Below are 17,338 nucleotides of genomic sequence, written 5' to 3'. Positions count from 1 at the left end.
CTTTTCACTTTCTATCTTAGTCTAAAAGATATTAAATAGATGAAGCCAATAAAATAAAAATAAAATGTAATGCTCCCATATAAGAAAAAGATCCCCAAATAATACTTTTCTCTCATGGTTTAACAAGAGCTCTTTTTTTTTTTTTTTTTATCCATGTCGAAAAGAAACCCAATATCCAAAATCTGCAGGGCAGGGGGTCACATCTCTAATACAAAGAAAGGGAGACACAACCTATACTTGTATCCTCTGGGTGACCACACCACTCCACGTCCAGAGGGACAGGGATAGCCAGTCCTGGGTTTACTCCCAGTGCATGCAGGGTCTTGTAGTTCTTACTTGTATTTTCCAGAGGTTAAAAAAAACCACAAACCCAACAGGAACTAGAGTCCATGGATGCAAAAAAATTGGAAATGGGTAAAACCTTGAGTGGATTCATGGCGCTTTAGCCCCCCCCCCCCCCCAGGTAAAATTCCACCAGGCACATGGTGTCTTTTGTGAGATGCAAAATCAGGCAGGAGAATGGGTCCTTGTTCCTTTAAGGGTGGAAGCTGCCGATATGCTTTAGCGATTGGACCCTCCCACGCTGGGAGCAGCCGAGCAGGGGCTGCTGTAGCACCAGCTCTCTTCTTCTGGGTCTCCGGGACCAGACTGCCCCGACCCCACGGGCGGACGGAGAAGAGACTGAAACTCCCCCCGGCGCACCTCACCACGGGTACATGAGGGCGATCGGGCAGGATCGGCAGCCGACAGCAGCAGCTGCAGCACATCTGGGCGCTGCCTATGCAGGGGGGGTGCTGGCAGGGATGCAGTGCCCAGCTCTCCCTTGACGACCCGGCCTTGCTGGGATCCATCGGAGCCCCTTCGTGGGTCCACGCCAAAGACCGGGAGAGCACAAAGGAGACGGGGGAAGAAAGTCCAGGGCAAATCTATCGGCAGCAGGAGGAAACCCCCATCCCAGACCCAAAGGAAGATTCAAGGTGACATCTTCGGGAGTCGGAGGCAGCGCTCTGCATCGCAATGAAACGGGAGGCTGCGACTCTTATTTTCAGACCTGGGCAGATAAACGTGTAAAGTTACGAACCGACCTAGGACAGCAGCTCCCTCTGCTGGGGGTGGGGGAGAGGGTCGGCCCCGACTTGGATTTATTTTTATGCCCTCTCCCTTCCAGATGTTGAGTTATAGTTTCCTTAGCAGCTGTTTGATGTCACCACCATCAAAGGAGTGAGATCTGCGACCTCCTTTCTTCCATTTCCAAGGGGCGAGAAAAGAAGACTAGTTGACCTCTTTTCACCCAAATACACATCGTCGATGGAGGGATTAGTGGGTCAGAAACGAAAGGGCAGTTGTCAAACCCGAGACCCCCCTCTGCATCCTCTCTTCCTGCTGAAGCTCCTGCCTTAGGGTTTTACTGTTTCGTCTTTGGGGGATTTTTTTATTTTTTTTTAATTGCACAAGCTGGTGATCCTTTTTACCGTGTGCACATATAGAGGTATATTTTCCATAGGTGAATTAATATTATGAGCATGGAAGTGGGAGAGTCAGTTTGGGGCAATCCTGGATTCTGATGGCCTTGGGATGTCGGCCAGTTGCTGCTCTGGCTCCCTTTTCCTGGTTGGCTCCAGCCCTGGAGGGTGGGAGATCAGGGCAATGAGTTGGTGGGCTTCTGCCACATGCTGGCTACGGGTATGCTAACTCAGAAAAGATATATTGGCTGCTGTGGAAATCAAATGTCTAAGAACTGCTTCCTACTACCCCAATAGACAGTGCCTGGGGCACTGAGAACATGGGTGTCCAGGGAAGAATTTGGACATTGTAGGTGGGCTGCTGCAGCTGTGCCCCCTCCCCCAGGCCCATTAGATCCGCACCTCTATAGAGCGTTGGAACAGCGTCTTGGGCTTCATCTCAGGTAAATTTGCCTCCCTTGTGTTTCCCAAAGCGCTCGATTGATTGCAAATGTTGGACAAAAGCAATGTCCCTCCCCTCAGGGGGAGGAGGGGGTCAGCTAGAGAAAAGACTTGTGGCATTCTTCTGTGTCGTGCCAGCTGTTATTTAACATGTGGCTGCTGTAATGATGGTGTTGCAGAATGAATTAATATTATAGCCTTTGGGGGAAATCAAGTTGAATTTATAGTTGTTGCACCTGTTTTCACCTATATTCACAGCTAGTCTGTGACCTGCCGCTACAGAAAGAGACCATCTTAATTTTCATAAAGCTCCCTCAAGAAGGTCTGGCTGCTGCCCAGAAAAGTACTGAGTCCTCTAGCAACTAGGATAGAGGCAATAGGGAAGCTCAGAGAGTGTGGTATTTCTATTTCACTTGCTTAATTACAGGCATTTCGTGTCTGGGCGCTGACTTTTTAAAGTCTGTGTTTTTTTCTCTGCTGTCAGGAGGTGTGATAGGTTTACAGAAAGTGCAAGATAAAAATCAGGAATAATGGAGTAACAGAGTGGGAGGGGACCAAAAGGGAAAGGAATGGGACTTGTATACTGATTTTTTTTGTGGTTACGTATTCAAAGCGGTTTACATATATACAGGTTCTTATTTTGAGCCTGGTGCAATGGAGGATTAAGTGACTTGCCCAAGGTCACAAAGAGCAGCACTGGGATTTGATCCCACAACCTCTGGGTGCAGAGGCAGTGGATCTACCACAGGAAGGGGTGAGAAAAGGACAGGGATAGTGCGGTATGGTTAAAGAGAAAGCGGTGGGATAGAGAGAGAAAGGGGAGGGAGTGACAGAGGAGAGGATTAGGGAGAGAGATGAAGGGGAGGGGGAGTTGCTTACACTATAACTCAAGCATACTGGTTATAAATTGTCTTGCAGAGTGTCTCTTCTGATGCGGAATCAGCATTACCAGGAGCAGCTTCATGCCTGATCAGGCAAAGGATTCTGGACCTACCTTTTAGTGGTTTTATCGATTTAGTCTCCAGCAGTTAGGTTTCCTCTTTCTGCCTGTGCACATGCTCCTCAGTTGTTTATGACTGGAAGAGGAAAACTCTGAGAGGGAGAAACTACAATACTTTAGACAAGCTTTTGTATCATATCAAAACCCGTATGACATGTCCATGTATTTGTTGAGAAATTCCTAGTTCTTTATTTGACATTCCAGGTCTCTTGTACTTCTAACACCACAGAAGCAAGTGCTGTTCCTTCAATTTGAGAAGGATTCTTTGGGGCAGTGGTTCCCAACCCTGTCCTGCAGGACCATTAGCCAGTCAGGTTTTTGGGATAGGCCTAATGAATATGCAAGAAAAAAATTTGCATGTAATGAAGATGATAGGAATGCAGATCTACCCCATGCATATTCATTAAGGCTATCTCAAAAACCCGACTGGCTAATGGTTTTCCAGGACAGGGTTGGGGACCACTGCTTTGGAGGACATAAGAGGGCCTGCTCAGTGATTTGAAAGGTGTATGGCACCTTTTTGGCACTCCACATATTTCCCCTCTCCCCCCCTCCACCCACACACACACTTTCCCACTTTGGTCTTCAGAAATACAGTACAGCTGTCCACAAGGATTGAATTTTAGGGATCAGTATAATCTCTTGTTCATATTAACTATATGAACCATGAAGCCTGCCCTTAGGAATCTATAAGATGATTATATAGACCAGTGGTTCCCAACCCTGTCCTGGAGGACCACCAGGCCAGTCGGGTTTTCAGGATAGCCCTAATGAATATGCATGAGAGAGATCTGCACATAATGGAGGTGCCAGGCGTGCAGATCTTCTCCATTCATTAGGGCTATCCTGAAAACCCGATTGGCCTGGTGGTCCTCCAGGACAGGGTTGGGAACCACTGATATAGACTACATCTGGAGTTGATTTTCAGATGTTCTTCTATCCCTCTGTGATCTCAGCCATTAATTCTTATATCGTCATAAAATGCACTCTATACTCAGCACAGACTTCCATTAGCCCCCTCTGATCATCTCCAAGCCTTTGTGCCTGGAACTTCCTTCTTCTGGAATCTACTACACAGTAATCCTAACCCCATCCTCATCTCTGGTCTGTCTCTCTTTCTTTTCCTTTATGTAGTAAATTCTCTAGTGATAGGAACTCCATATCTTATTGCACCTTACGGCATGTCACTTGCCCAACAGCCTCAGGGGTGACCTGCAGGTTAGCAACAAAGTTGTATTATTGAGCTGTGATAAGTGTGAGATACATATGTCATCTTGGCTCTTGCAGGTCATGATCTCTGGTCCCATTGCCAAGGCCATCTATCTGATGGCTGCCGGGTTATAGAGGATGGAGAGGAGGCCTAAAAGAAACAAACCCACTGGTTGGGGACAAAGGAGACCCAATTGTACTTCAGCTCTGAACCTATCATGTCATTCAAGGTCACTGAATAGGCTTCAGGAACATTTCAAGTGAGCTGAAGCTCAAATGTAGAGCAGCCAAACCAGCACTATGTACCAAAACAAAATGCAACCATACCCCACCGTATAATGAAACATTAATCCGCAGTGAACATGTATTGAGGGTCATTCATGCTGGGGGCATTAATTGGCAGTTATTTCTTTTTGCAGAGTAACTCATTATTATTATAAGTTAAGATATATTAATAAAGATACATGGAACGTGCTTCCGGAGACTGTGGTAGGCAGGAGCACGTTACAGAGCTTCAAAGAAGGTTTGGATAGGTTCCTAGAGGACAAAGGGATTGAGGGGTACAGATAGGAGTAGAGGTAGGTTATAGGGATAGGAGTAGAGGTAGGTTATAGAAATAGTCAGGGACCACTGCTCAGGCAATAGGCCTGATGAGCCGCCGTGGGAGCGGACCGCTGGGCGAGATGGACCTCTGGTCTGCCTCAGTGGAGGCAACTTCTTATGTTCTTATTCTTGCATTAGGAGGTTAGCATCTTGAAAGCTTTGATTTAGCATCAGGTGCTTGCCTTAATATGGATTTTCCTAGCTAATAGGCATTAAAATGTTGCGATTCCCTGATTTGTTTCTGCGTGCTGTGTTTACAATCTTGAGGAAATGCTTTTGGAGCGTCACATGTTTAAAAAATGTCAACATTTACTGACTAGACAGCATCAGGGCACTTCTAAGTCTTGATTCGGTTCTCCCTTCCTTCAGTGCACCTCTAGATTTATAGTTCGGGGGGGGGGGGGGTTGTGAAATTGGGACTTATAAGTTCATATAAGATATAGAGCAGTGGTTCCAAACCTGTCCTGGGGGACCCCCCAGCCAGTCAGGTTTTCAAGATATTCCTAATGAATATGCATGAGAGAGATTTGCATACCTGTCACTTCCATTATATGCAAATCTCTCTCATGCATATTCATTAGGGATATCTTGAAAACTTGACTGGCTGGGGGTCCCCCAGGACAGGTTTGGGAACCACAGATATAGAGGGTAAAGCCAGGACTAACAGCCTGTTTATGATGATCTAACCTCACCCTGACTCTGTAATTTGGACTTCAGAACATAAAATGCTGAGCCAGACCAGGATGAATCATTACCAGCTTTCTATCATGTCACACATACTTGGGAAATCCCAGAAAGTAAACTAGCTTCTCATAGCTCATTTCAAGTGATAAGTCAGTGGTTCTCAGAACTGTCCTGGGGGCTTCCCATCTATTCAGGTTTTCAGGATATCCACTATGAATATTCATGAGAGAGATTTGCATGCAGTAGAGGAAATGCATGCAAATCTCTCATGAATATTCATTCTGGATATCCTGAGAGCCGGACAGTCTGGGAAGCTCCTAAGACAGGTTTGGGACCACTGTAATAAGTGATAGCTCTTCCAAGTCTACTTGGCTAATATTTTTTATAGACTTGTCAGAACCTCACAATTGGGGGCATTTTTAAAACTCTAAAATGTCTACAATAATGACATAAATCAGCACTTAGAAGTCCTAATTGCAAGGATGTCCAAGTAATGATTTTCAAAACAGATTTCTGGACATCTTGTGAGCAGTTCTGTCCCACTGTGCATCCAAGAATACAGGTGGGGGGTGGTGTTGGAGGCATTTTCTGGGAGGGCTTAGATTTAGACAACTTGTGGTGATAAACCTTTCCTAGAGCATCCTAGACAGAACTTAGACATTATGAGCTAAACCTGTTTTAAGAGTGTCTAAGTGTCAAAAAATGTATACAGATGACCACTGGAGAGATTGGTTTGGGCCTTGTTGTTTGTATTTGACTGCTTTCTCAATAAAAATTATTACCAAAAAAAAAAAAAAGTAATAAACTCCCACACTCCCCCAGTGGTCACTAACCTTCTCCCACATCATGAGGCTCTTGAGAATGTATAGGGTTAACCTTTTGTCCTGTTTTCCCTGAGGAGAAAATGTCTCTGGCATTTGTGTTATCAGAGAAGGTGGCTCTTGGCTGTGAACAGAATATGCCATTGGGTGCATTTCAGCATAGCTACTCCAAAATTTGCCCACACAGGAATACTTCCCTCTCCCCACTACACACACACATATATAGCACTATAGTGTGTACTTGTGTATATTCCTGGATGGGTAAAAATCATTTTGAAAAAAAATGAACTTATGTTTGGGGTATCTAGTTCATAATCATAATTAATCACATTAATAGAAACATAGAAACATAGAAATAGACGGCAGATAAGGGCCCACGGCCCATCTAGTCTGCCCACCTTAATGTCCCTCCCCTACCTTTGCCCTGTGAATAGATCCCATGTGCCGATCCCATTTGGCCTTAAAATCAGGCACGCTGCTGGCCTCAATCACCTGTAGTGGAAGACTATTCCAGCGATCAACCACTCTTTCAGTGAAAAAGAATTTCCTGGTGTCACCTCGTAGTTTCCCGCCCCTGATTTTCAACGGATGCCCTCTTGTTGTCGTGGGACCCTTGAAAAAGAAGATATCTTCCTCCGCCTCGATGCGGCCCGTAAGATACTTTAACGTCTCGATCATGTCCCCCCTCTCTCTGCGCTCCTCGAGCGAGTATAGCTGTAATTTGTCAAGCATTTTTCGTATGGTAGATCCTTGAGTCCCGAGACCATCCGGGTGGCCATTCTTTGCACCGACTCCAGTCTCAGCACATCCTTGCGATAATGCGGCCTCCAGAATTGCACACAGTATTCCAGGTGGGGCCTCACCATGGATCTATACAATGGCATAATGACTTCCGCCTTACGACTGACGAAACCCCTTCGTATGCAGCCCATGATTTGTCTTGCCTTGGATGAAGCCTGCTCCACTTGATTGGCAGACTTCATGTCCTCACTGACGATTACCCCCAAGTCTCGTTCTGCTACCGTATTTGCTAGGATCTCGCCATTAAGGGTATAAGACTTGCATGGATTCTGGCTGCCCAGGTGCATAACTTTGCATTTTTTTGGCATTGAAGTTGAGTTGCCATGTCCTAGACCATCGCTCCAGTAGGAGTAGGTCGTGCATCATGTTGTCGGGCACTGAATCTTCGTCTGTTGTGCATTTGCCCACTACATTACTCAGTTTGGCGTCATCGGCGAATAATGTTATTTTACCTCGAAGCCCTTCTGCCAAGTCTCTTATAAAGATGTTGAATAGGATTGGGCCCAAGACTGAGCCCTGTGGTACTCCACTAATCACCTCCGTCATTTCGGAGGGGGTGCCGTTCACCACCACCCTTTGGAGCCTACCTCCAAGCCAGCTCCCAACCCATTTCGTCAATGTGTTACCCAATCCTATAGAACTCATCTTGCTCAGTAACCTGCGGTGTGGTACGCTATCAAATGCTTTGCTAAAGTCCAGGTACACGATGTCCAGGGACTCCCCAATATCCAGCTTCCCCGTTAACCCAGTCAAAGAAGCTGATCAGGTTGGATTGGCAGGATCTCCCCTTAGTAAATCCATGTTGTCGGGGATCCCGTAGATTCTCCTCATCCAGGATCTTATCTAATTGGTGTATGATTAGAGTTTCCATTAGTTTGCTCACTATCGATGTTAGACTCACTGGTCTGTAGTTTGCTGTCTCCATCTTTGAGCCTTTCTTGTGGAGTGGAATGACGTTAGCCATCCTCCAGTCCAACGGGACGCTGCCTGTACTAAGGGAGAGGTTGAAGAGCGCGGACAGTGGCTCCGCCAAGACATCACTCAGCTCCCTAAGCACCCTGGGGTGCAGGTTGTCCGGCCCCATTGCTTTGTTAACCTTGAGCTTTGACAGCTCACCGTAGACACTGCTGGGCGTAAACTCAAAGTTACTAAACGGGTTAACTGAGCCAACCCTTGTCTGTAGCTGAGGGCCGAGCCCTGGCGCTTCTCGGGTGAAGACTGAGCAGAAGTATTCATTTAATAGTTGGGCTTTTTCCGAATCCTTTTCCACATAGTCTCCGTCTGGTTTCCTAAGACGTACAATCCCGCCTGAGTTTTTTCTTCTATCACTGATATACCTGAGGAAGGATTTATATTTTCAAAAAAGCAAAATACAAGACAATAATTTAAAAAATAATACAAATATTAAATACTAGTATTTAAGCCCGTTACATTAACGGGTGCTAGAATAGATGTGTCTATCTTTCTTTCTTTCTCTCTCCTTGGCCACTGTCTGTCTTTCTTTCTTTCTTTCTGTCTCTTTCCTTGGCTGTCCACCACCACCCCTTGCCTGCTCCCCCCTGTCCAACAGCAGCCCTTCTCCCTTCCTTTTACCTCCCCCGCCCCACTGTCTAACAGCACCTCTTCCCTATTCCCCCTATCCAACAGTAGGTCTTCTCCCTTTTCCCCTGTCTAACAGCACCTCTTCCCTGCTCCCCCTGTCCAGCAGTAGGCCTCCCTTCCTGTTATCTCCCCCCCCTGTCCAGCAGCACCCCTTGCCTGCTCCCCCTGTCCAGCAATTGGCTTCCTGGTTGTTCGTGTTTGCCCTCCTCTTCCAAAAAGCCTAATGAGGATCGCGGCCAGCTATAGCGAACCTCGCAGGCGCTGTGCACCTCAGTAGCATGTTCCCTCTGACGCGATCCGGTGCGTAAGAGGAAACGTGCTACTGAGGTGCAGAGCGGCCTGCGAGTTTCGCTACAGCCGGCCGCTATCCTCAGTAGGCTTTTTGGAAGAGGAGGGAAGACAGAAGAGCCGCTTTAGTGGACTGGATAGAGGACTGCCGCTCGATGCCTGGAGGAGCTGGAGAGCAGGGAGGCTCGCGCTTTACAATTTCTCTGCCAGTAGCGCGCATGCGCACTCCTGCCTGCCACGGACATATGGATCACGCAGGTAGGAGTGCGCATGCTCGCTTAGCGTTTTATTATTATAGATTATAAAGAAAGTGTGCTCAGTGCTCCTACTCACCGGTGAATAATCAAGACCAGTGTTTAAGGGAACCACCATAGCAACATTGTTCCCTTCTAGTGTTGCCATAACGGTTCCCTTAACGATTGGTCTTGATTATTGACCATGAGTAGGAGCACTGAGCACACTTTCTTTATAATAATTCTTCTTCTTGTGTTTTTCTTTTTTGATAATGTGGCGCTATTAATGTGATTAATTTACTTCCTCTTTTACAAAACCATAGTGCGGTTTTTAGCACCAGTCGCGGCGGTAACAGCTCCATTGCTCATAAAATTCCTATGAGCATTGGAACTGTTATTGCTGCGGCCAGTGCTAAAAACCACGTTAGGTTTTATAAAAGGGGGGGAATAGTGAAGGCGCTGTGATAATCCATTAATTTCCCATCTTTTGTGTGAATTCTTCATAATCCAGAGCTTGTGGTAAAAGCGGATAGTGTAGCTGGTTTTAAGAAAGGTTTGGACAAATTCTTGGAGGAAAAGTCCATAGTCTGTAATTAAGATATGGGGAAAGCATCTGCTTGCCCTGAATCGGTAGCATGAAATATTGCTACTCCTTGGGTTTTGGCCAGGTACTAGTGACCTGGATTGGCCACCGTGAGAACGGGCTACTGGGTCTTCTATTCTTTTGCTCTTATGTTCTTAATCATAGTTGTCAGCCCCACACCCCCAATATTGACTAAGCTCTTTAATTGTGTCCAAGTTGGGATAGTTTTTGTTGTGTTTAGCACCCCAAGTAATTTGAAAAGGTCGACACCTATGTTCACACATACAAAATTTGGGTTATTTCTCTCCTGGCCCACTGCTGGTGCACCAACATCAGTCTTAGACTATGTAACATCTACACATGCCTTTACTGTTCCCCCGCCCCATCCCTCTCACACGTATCTTTTTTGCTGGTAGAGCTTAAGGAAAATGGACAAACATATCTGGCTGTAGGAGGCCTCCACTTTGGGAATATTAATTTGAGGGGCCATTTTTGTACGACATTTTTGGCACACTTTGATTGACTAAATATGGAGCCTAGAAATACTAGAGGAGACTTGAGACAAAAGCAAAATGGAGAAAGAGCAGGGACTGAAAATACTGCAGGATACTCCAACAATGTGCAGAGTACACAGAGACTGAAAATACCACAGGGGACTTCAACAAAGTGCAGAGAACGCAGGGACCAAAACCACAGGGCATTACAAGAATTATGAACTGAAGGATGTTGAATTGCTGCAGCATTTTTCAATAGAAAGAGTCTAAATCCAATTCTGTAACCTTCCTTGCCAGCTTTTGGCCCTCCCCTTTTATGTTTGCTTCCAAAAGAACAATTACCGTCAGGAGAAGCTGCCTGGGCTTTTTTCTTGTCCTGCAGGACCACTGAGACCTGCAGTGTTGCTGCTTCTCCCTGAAATGGAGCATCCTTTGAACATACTACATGAGATCACCTGGCAAATCCCCTCCGAACCGCAGCCAGGCTGGACTCAGGGGAGAAATCCCAGGGCAGTGCAGCAAGAACCCAATCCTATCAGGGGAAGGCAACCAGACTGAGAATGATTTTACTGCTGGCAGGAGCTGAATTAAGCTGTTTGCTTTAGGAATGCAGTAAAAGAAGTTCAGACAGACAGGCCTCGCAGGGCACCTCGGTTGTATCATAAATCTATGTATTCAAGCTTGTGCTCATTCTCAGAGACAGAAAGAATGCAAACCAATTTTCAGTAAAAAGGAGGTTCTAGAACTGGGGGGAGGGTTTTTTTTTTTAAGATTTTGGAGCAAGGGGAAGCTACAAAGTCCGTAAAACGAGCATATTTAATCCAGTTCAGACAAGCACAATGTATCTATCTACTGTATATATTTATGTATTTGGATTTGTCTCATGTCTTTTTCAATTGTAGTTCAAGACGAGTCACATTTAGATACAGCAGGTAAAAGAGACTGAGGGATGGGAGGGAGTACTAAAACATGGCCCATTGTGATGGCTCTATGATGAGACTGAGGGAGAGCAAAGAAGAAGTAAAAGAAGGTAGATATGATGGCTCCCCGATAAGATCTGGGATGGGGATTTAAAAGAAGCTGTGATGGCTTTATGACGAGATCTGGAGGAAGGGGAATTAAGAGACTTGAACACGATGGCTCCCTGATGTGATCAGGGAAGGGGAGAAATAAATAAAGCTGAGTGTGATTGTCTCCTAACGAGATGGAGGGTGAAGGAGCTGTACTGTTATCGGTACTTGATGTTCTGCTCTGCTTAGTGGATAGGGGACTGAGTACAGTTCTATTTCTTATTGATCGAATGCTGCTTTTGACATAGCCATAGTGTGCTTTTGGATGGTAGAGAGTGGAGGGATCACATTTGGCATGTTTTAGGTCTTGGATGGCGCACAGCAGATGGAGGTACGTCTGTATACCTTCCAGACCTTGGAAATGTGTAGAGGAATTCTATAAGGTTCCATTCTGTTTCCCTAATAGTTCAGTCTGCATATAACACCTTTGTACTTTGTGTTGAAATAATTGGGCTGCATTTATTACCTATTTGCAGAATACATACAAATACTTTGCCCTGTTGAAGAGGAGAGTGAGGGCTGGGGAGGCTGAATCATTTGGAAAAGATTGCTGTTTGGCTCCAGTTGCATGTCTTTAAAATGGAGACGGTGTGAACAGGAGGCAAGTGACCCTTAGAGGATATAATTATCTGTTTAGATAATAGTTGCATATCATGGGTGTTACAGGTAAAGGATCTTGAGACATGGCTCTGCTGTGAGTCAATCACATTTTGTTTAGCATTGCATATTACAAAAATTTGGATCTCATGTGTCTTCCCTATTGTTTTTTTCCTTACATGTCTTCTTTACTATTTTTAAATTTGTATTTCCTTCCCAACCCATTCCTTCTGTATCTCGTTTGTCGTGTCAGTCACATTTATATAGTTTGTTTCCCTTCGATTACTGTAATTTAATATTTTAATATTTTGTACATGGCTTAGAATTTGGAATAAGCGATTAATCAAATCTATATATATAAAATTGGAGGTATGTATGTGTGTATGTATGTATGTATGTGTGTGTGTATGTGCCGCGATCACGCAAAAACGGCTTGACCGATTTGAACAAAACTTGGTATGCAGATCCCTCACTACCTGGGATGATATGTTCTGGGGGTTTCGCGGCCCACCTGCACATGTGGGCAGAGCTTCAAACAGAAAATCAGATTTCACCCATTCATGTCAATGGAAAAAATGTAAAAAGCTGCCATTCTCACAGTAATTCAAAAACGGCTTGACCGATTTGAATGAAACTTGGTATGCTGATCCCTCACTACCTGGGGTGATATGTTCTGGGGGTCTCGCGGCCCACCTGAACATGTGGGCGGAGCTACAAACAGAAAATCAGATTTTACCCGTTCATGTCAATGGAAATAATGTAAAAAGCTGCCATTCTCACTGTAATTCAAAAACGGCTTGACCGATTTGAACGAAACTTGGTATGCAGATCCCTCACTACCTGGGGTGATATGTTCTGGGGGTCTCACGGCCCACCTGCACACGTGGGCGGAGCTACAAACAGAAAATCAGATTTCACCCTTTCATGTCAATGGAAAAAATGTAAAAAGCTGCCATTCTCACAGTAATTCAAAAACGGCTTGACCGATTTGAACGAAACTTGGTATGCAGATCCCTCACTACCTGGGGTGATATGTTCTGGGGGTCTCACGGCCCACCTGCACACATGGGCGGAGCTACAAACAGAAAATCAGATTTCACCCATTCATGTCAATGGAAAATATGTAAAAAGCTGCCATTCTCACAGTAATTCAAAAACGGCTTGACCGATTTGAACGAAACTTGGTATGCAGATCCCTCACTACCTGGGGTGATATGTTCTGGGGGTCTCGCGGCCCACAACTCTATGTTGCTTGCTCAAGGGTGGGTTCACCCAAGATTTTATATGTTCTTGCTCCAGGAGGTGAAACTAAAATTGTTGTTTATAATCACGTTTTGCGTTAGTTGTATTGTATTCATTTTGTCAAATATTTCACATTATAATTTGAATATTGTACTTTTTATTAAGCTGTAAAAAAATAATTTCATTCACCACTATAAAGTATCTTTATTTGAATCCATTTACAGTGTTATTGCTATAATTAAATACCCGTGCAACGCCGGGGCATCAGCTAGTACTTAATAAACTTGGAAACTTGGATTTGTTGACTGTAGTGTAGGCAACTAATTAACGAGACTGAACTATTGCAACTCTGCTGATACAAGTCTTCCACGAGGATCTTTTAAAATATTGCAGATTCTACAAAATACTGTAGCCAGGATTTTCAGATTACATCCCTATGATCATGTCTCTGCTATCCTCCAGCAATTACGGTACATTAGTTGCTTATTGATTTTGGTGTTCCTTTTAAACGTTCACAACTATTTTAAAATTATCACATGAGTCAGTGCAGTTTATTTAAGTAATAAACTTGAAAAGTGTGTGTCAAGGTGTTGGCTGAGACCAGCTACAGACTTTGATTGGTCATCCCAGTTTTGGCTGAGGCTTGATTGGATAGGATGAGCTTTTTGAATTTTGTGCCCCTCTTGGTGGAAAGCTCTCACATGCTGAGGATGATCATCTTTGTTATGACTATCCACAGTTCTGGTTCTGATGCTTAGTATTGATTGTATACATAAGCATTCATGCTATGAGTGGGATCACAAAATTGTCAAGATCACTGTATATTAGGTGAAGGGAAAGAGCTATTTGCTGATTGGTTGGGACTGTTATCCATGAGCTAGTTAGTAATATAAGGATGTTGGTTAGATTGGGCCTCTTTTTATGATTTTGTAATAGATTGGGTAGGTGTTTTGTATTGTGAATTGCTTCAGGTTTTTAAGGGAAATGATTAATAAATTAGAATGAATATATGCTGCTGAGTGTAATAGCTCCCTCATGGGATGGGGGGAGGGGAAATGGACGGAGGGAGGGAGAGAAAAGAAGTAAAAGAGGCTGAGCATGATGGTTTCCTAATGGGAGTCACAGTGGCTACAGTTTCTGGTAAGAGTTGAATGACAGGGAGCAGGGCTCCCATTTTGTCATGGTGACTCCACGGTCAGTCAAGGTTGCAAAGTGCCCCACAAGGAATACGAAAATTTACAACTACTGGTTGTTTCATTTATGCAGCTTTACCTTAGGAATACCTTGAAACTCGGAGCTGGCTTTGGGATCACAAGAGTGGTTTGAAAAACTCAGAGCTGGAGGAAAGAGAGAGGCTCCCTAATGAGACCTGACTGGAGCAAGATGTGAAGAGAGGCTGTACGGGATGGCACCCTGACGACAGCCAGATGGAATGGAGTAAGGACACTCTTCTTCAGACAGATTCAAATATGCGCCAGTTTCCCTGCTTTGTCTATGTTCTACAGATGGAAAGATCTCAGGATGATGGTAAATTTCACTCGTCTTGATACTGGGGGTAGGATTTAAATGTATAGTAGAATGCCATAGCAGGGAGGGCATAGGAGTGCATATATACAACTTTGGGGGTAAGATTATAAACAGCCTCCTAGAGTTACATAGCAATTACTTAAGAAAATGCCAGTATTCTAGTCTTTTATGTGTGTATGTGAACACATACATGGATAAATAATCCAGTCTTAGAGAGAGGAAGAGATGATGGGGTTACTGCAGATGGGCCGACTGGATGGGCCATTTGGCCTTTATCTGCCATCATGTTTCTATGTTCAGATGGAGCACGGTCAGGCTTCACACTTATCTGCATAAATTATAGAATACAGTGTTTCCCCGTGAATTCGCGATTCGCGGTATTTTCAGACTGCCTCTTCCAATCAGGAAATACAGGGAATGAGTCTGCGAATCAGCCTTCTGCACATTCGATTCCTCCTCCTCTTCCCACCGGTCAGCCAATCTGCCTTCTGCACAGCTGATTCCTCCACCTCCTCCCCCTCCCCCCCCCCCGGGTATGATTTACTACACCTGCCGGCGCCCCAATTGCCCTCTCCTGCCTTTTTACAGACTCAAAAACGCATTTGCGGTTTTTTGAAATTCACGGGTGTTCCTGGAAAGGAGCCCCCGTGAATTTCAGGGAAGTACTGTACTATGTTTTAACTGCCAACATCCCTAATCTAGGTGCAAGCATTAACACCAGCTCTATGGCTGGCATAAGTAGTTGCATATAAAATATACTGTATGGGCCTGAATCTGGAAATGGCACCTGTCACGGTAGGTGCCTACAAAACAGGTGCCTACCACAGGTCCAGAATCACATCTATGTTTTTGTACAGATGCCTTAAACATGCTTACATAAGTGCCTAGGCACGTCTATGGATGCCTAAGGCCACTTCCAGCATAAGCCATGCCTACGTTGGCCTTAGACATCTGTAGATGTTCCTAGATGCCTTTGTACATGCAAGAATGACACCTACATTGTAGACGCCATTCCCTACATAGATTAAAAAACAAAACAAAAACCACATGTGTTCTAATTGGCACGTTAGACAGCGGTAGGATGCCTACTGCTGCCTACAATCGGAATGCCGTTTTGAGAATCAGGCCCTATATGTATAATTGACTGGTTACACTAGTATTCTATGATGAAAATAGGTGCATAATCGATAGTGTGCCTAAGTACGGGGTTGGACGTTTTGTGCAAGACGTCCACAAACCCAGTCGGAAAAATGTCAATTTTCAAAGCTGCCAAATGTCTATCTTTTATTTTTGAAAATGAGCTAGGTGTAAGTTTTGGTCCTTAGGACATCTATCTTTTTTGCCTATTTTCAAAAATAAAAATGCCCATGTGAAAAATGCACAAAAGCAAGTTTGAAGACGTACCCAACAACTACCTTGCCTGATCGTGGCAGAGGATTCCCCATCAGCTGAGCCGGTTTCTGGGATTCCTGGTGGCTCAGCTGATGGGGATTCCGCCTGGAAGGATTAACTGAGCTGCGAAGCCCTACACCCCTCCCTCTGACATCCCCCTGACATCCCCGATATCCCCCTGACATCCTCTGAAATCTCTGCCCTCCCCCACACCCCCTAACATTCCTGGGCCCACTGCCACATCACTGGACCCCTCCCACCCATTATTTCAGATAAGAAAACAGCAGGAGGGAAGCCCACTCCCTCCTGCTTACAGAGCCATTTGCTGTAAATGACAGGAATTCCCCCTCCTAATGCATCTTGGGATGCAGTGGGAGGGGCCAAAGGCCCGATTGGCTCAAAATGGCAATTTTGATTAAGACTCTAAATAGGTGTTCTTGGCACCTAAAAAATAGATCCCTTCTAATAGAATAACCTTCCATTGACTGGATTCTATAAATGGTGCACAGATTTCTGCACACAAAATTGAACGTTAGCCTGAAATGAGCACACAAACAAATTGACTAATCAGCCAATTAGCACTAATAATTGGGTTCTAATAATAATTGGTGTTAATTGGCAACATTTTTGAATTGCACGTGGATCTTACTAAGCTCTATTCTATAAAGATCCTTGTGCAAATCTTTTAGCGTGCAACTCAAATGGTCATGGTAGGGGCATTGGCAGATCAGGGGCATTTGCTAAAGTTGTGTGCCTAACTTATGTGCCGGGATTTATACTAGGTTTTGGTTGGTGTAATTCCTCACACCCAAAGATGGGCATGGATCCCGGCACTACATGCTATGCTATAAAAGGCGCCAGCCCCAGAAGACCCATTTTGGCACCATACTTTGAGGGCCATTAACTGAATCCAGCCCCCAAGGAAAATATATGCAGATGTCTACGTCTGCTCTGAGGCAGATGCAAATGGGCCTCCAAAGTTTGCGTGGATATGCTTGAATTCTGTTCAGTTATGCAGTAATTTAATGTCTGAGCTTCTTTTCTCACAATGATTGTGTGCATGAATAAATGAAGAGCATGATTCATTCATTCTGAAAGTTGGGTCAGCAAATATTGATATTTACATGTTTATCTCTAATAAATGTAGATAACTCAATTTTATAAAGCCAGGATTTGTACATGTAACTCGGAAATACATGCATTTGGCAAGGGGATGTGGTCTAGGTGTGTTTTGGATGGAGGCCAAACATGCATGTGTATTCCTTGTTTCAAAGAGGAATATATATAT

The 17,338-nt window shown here is 44.6% G+C and overlaps 1 protein-coding gene across 1 annotated transcript in view; it reads left to right on the top strand.

Moving 5' to 3' along the window:
* The first annotated feature begins 660 nt into the window (after positions 1-660).
* Positions 661-17,338, top strand: part of LOC117365577 (leucine-rich repeat and fibronectin type III domain-containing protein 1-like protein) — a 639,649-nt gene continuing 622,971 nt past the window's right edge. The window contains exon 1 of the mRNA XM_033956102.1: positions 661-1,906. The gene's annotated coding sequence lies outside the window, so the exon portion shown is untranslated. The remainder of the gene's footprint in view (positions 1,907-17,338) is intronic.

Source organism: Geotrypetes seraphini, chromosome 8 (genome assembly GCF_902459505.1).
Source record: "Geotrypetes seraphini chromosome 8, aGeoSer1.1, whole genome shotgun sequence".
In the NCBI taxonomy this organism is placed as follows: Eukaryota; Metazoa; Chordata; class Amphibia; order Gymnophiona; family Dermophiidae; genus Geotrypetes; species Geotrypetes seraphini.
This window is presented reverse-complemented; position numbering and strand designations above follow the sequence as displayed.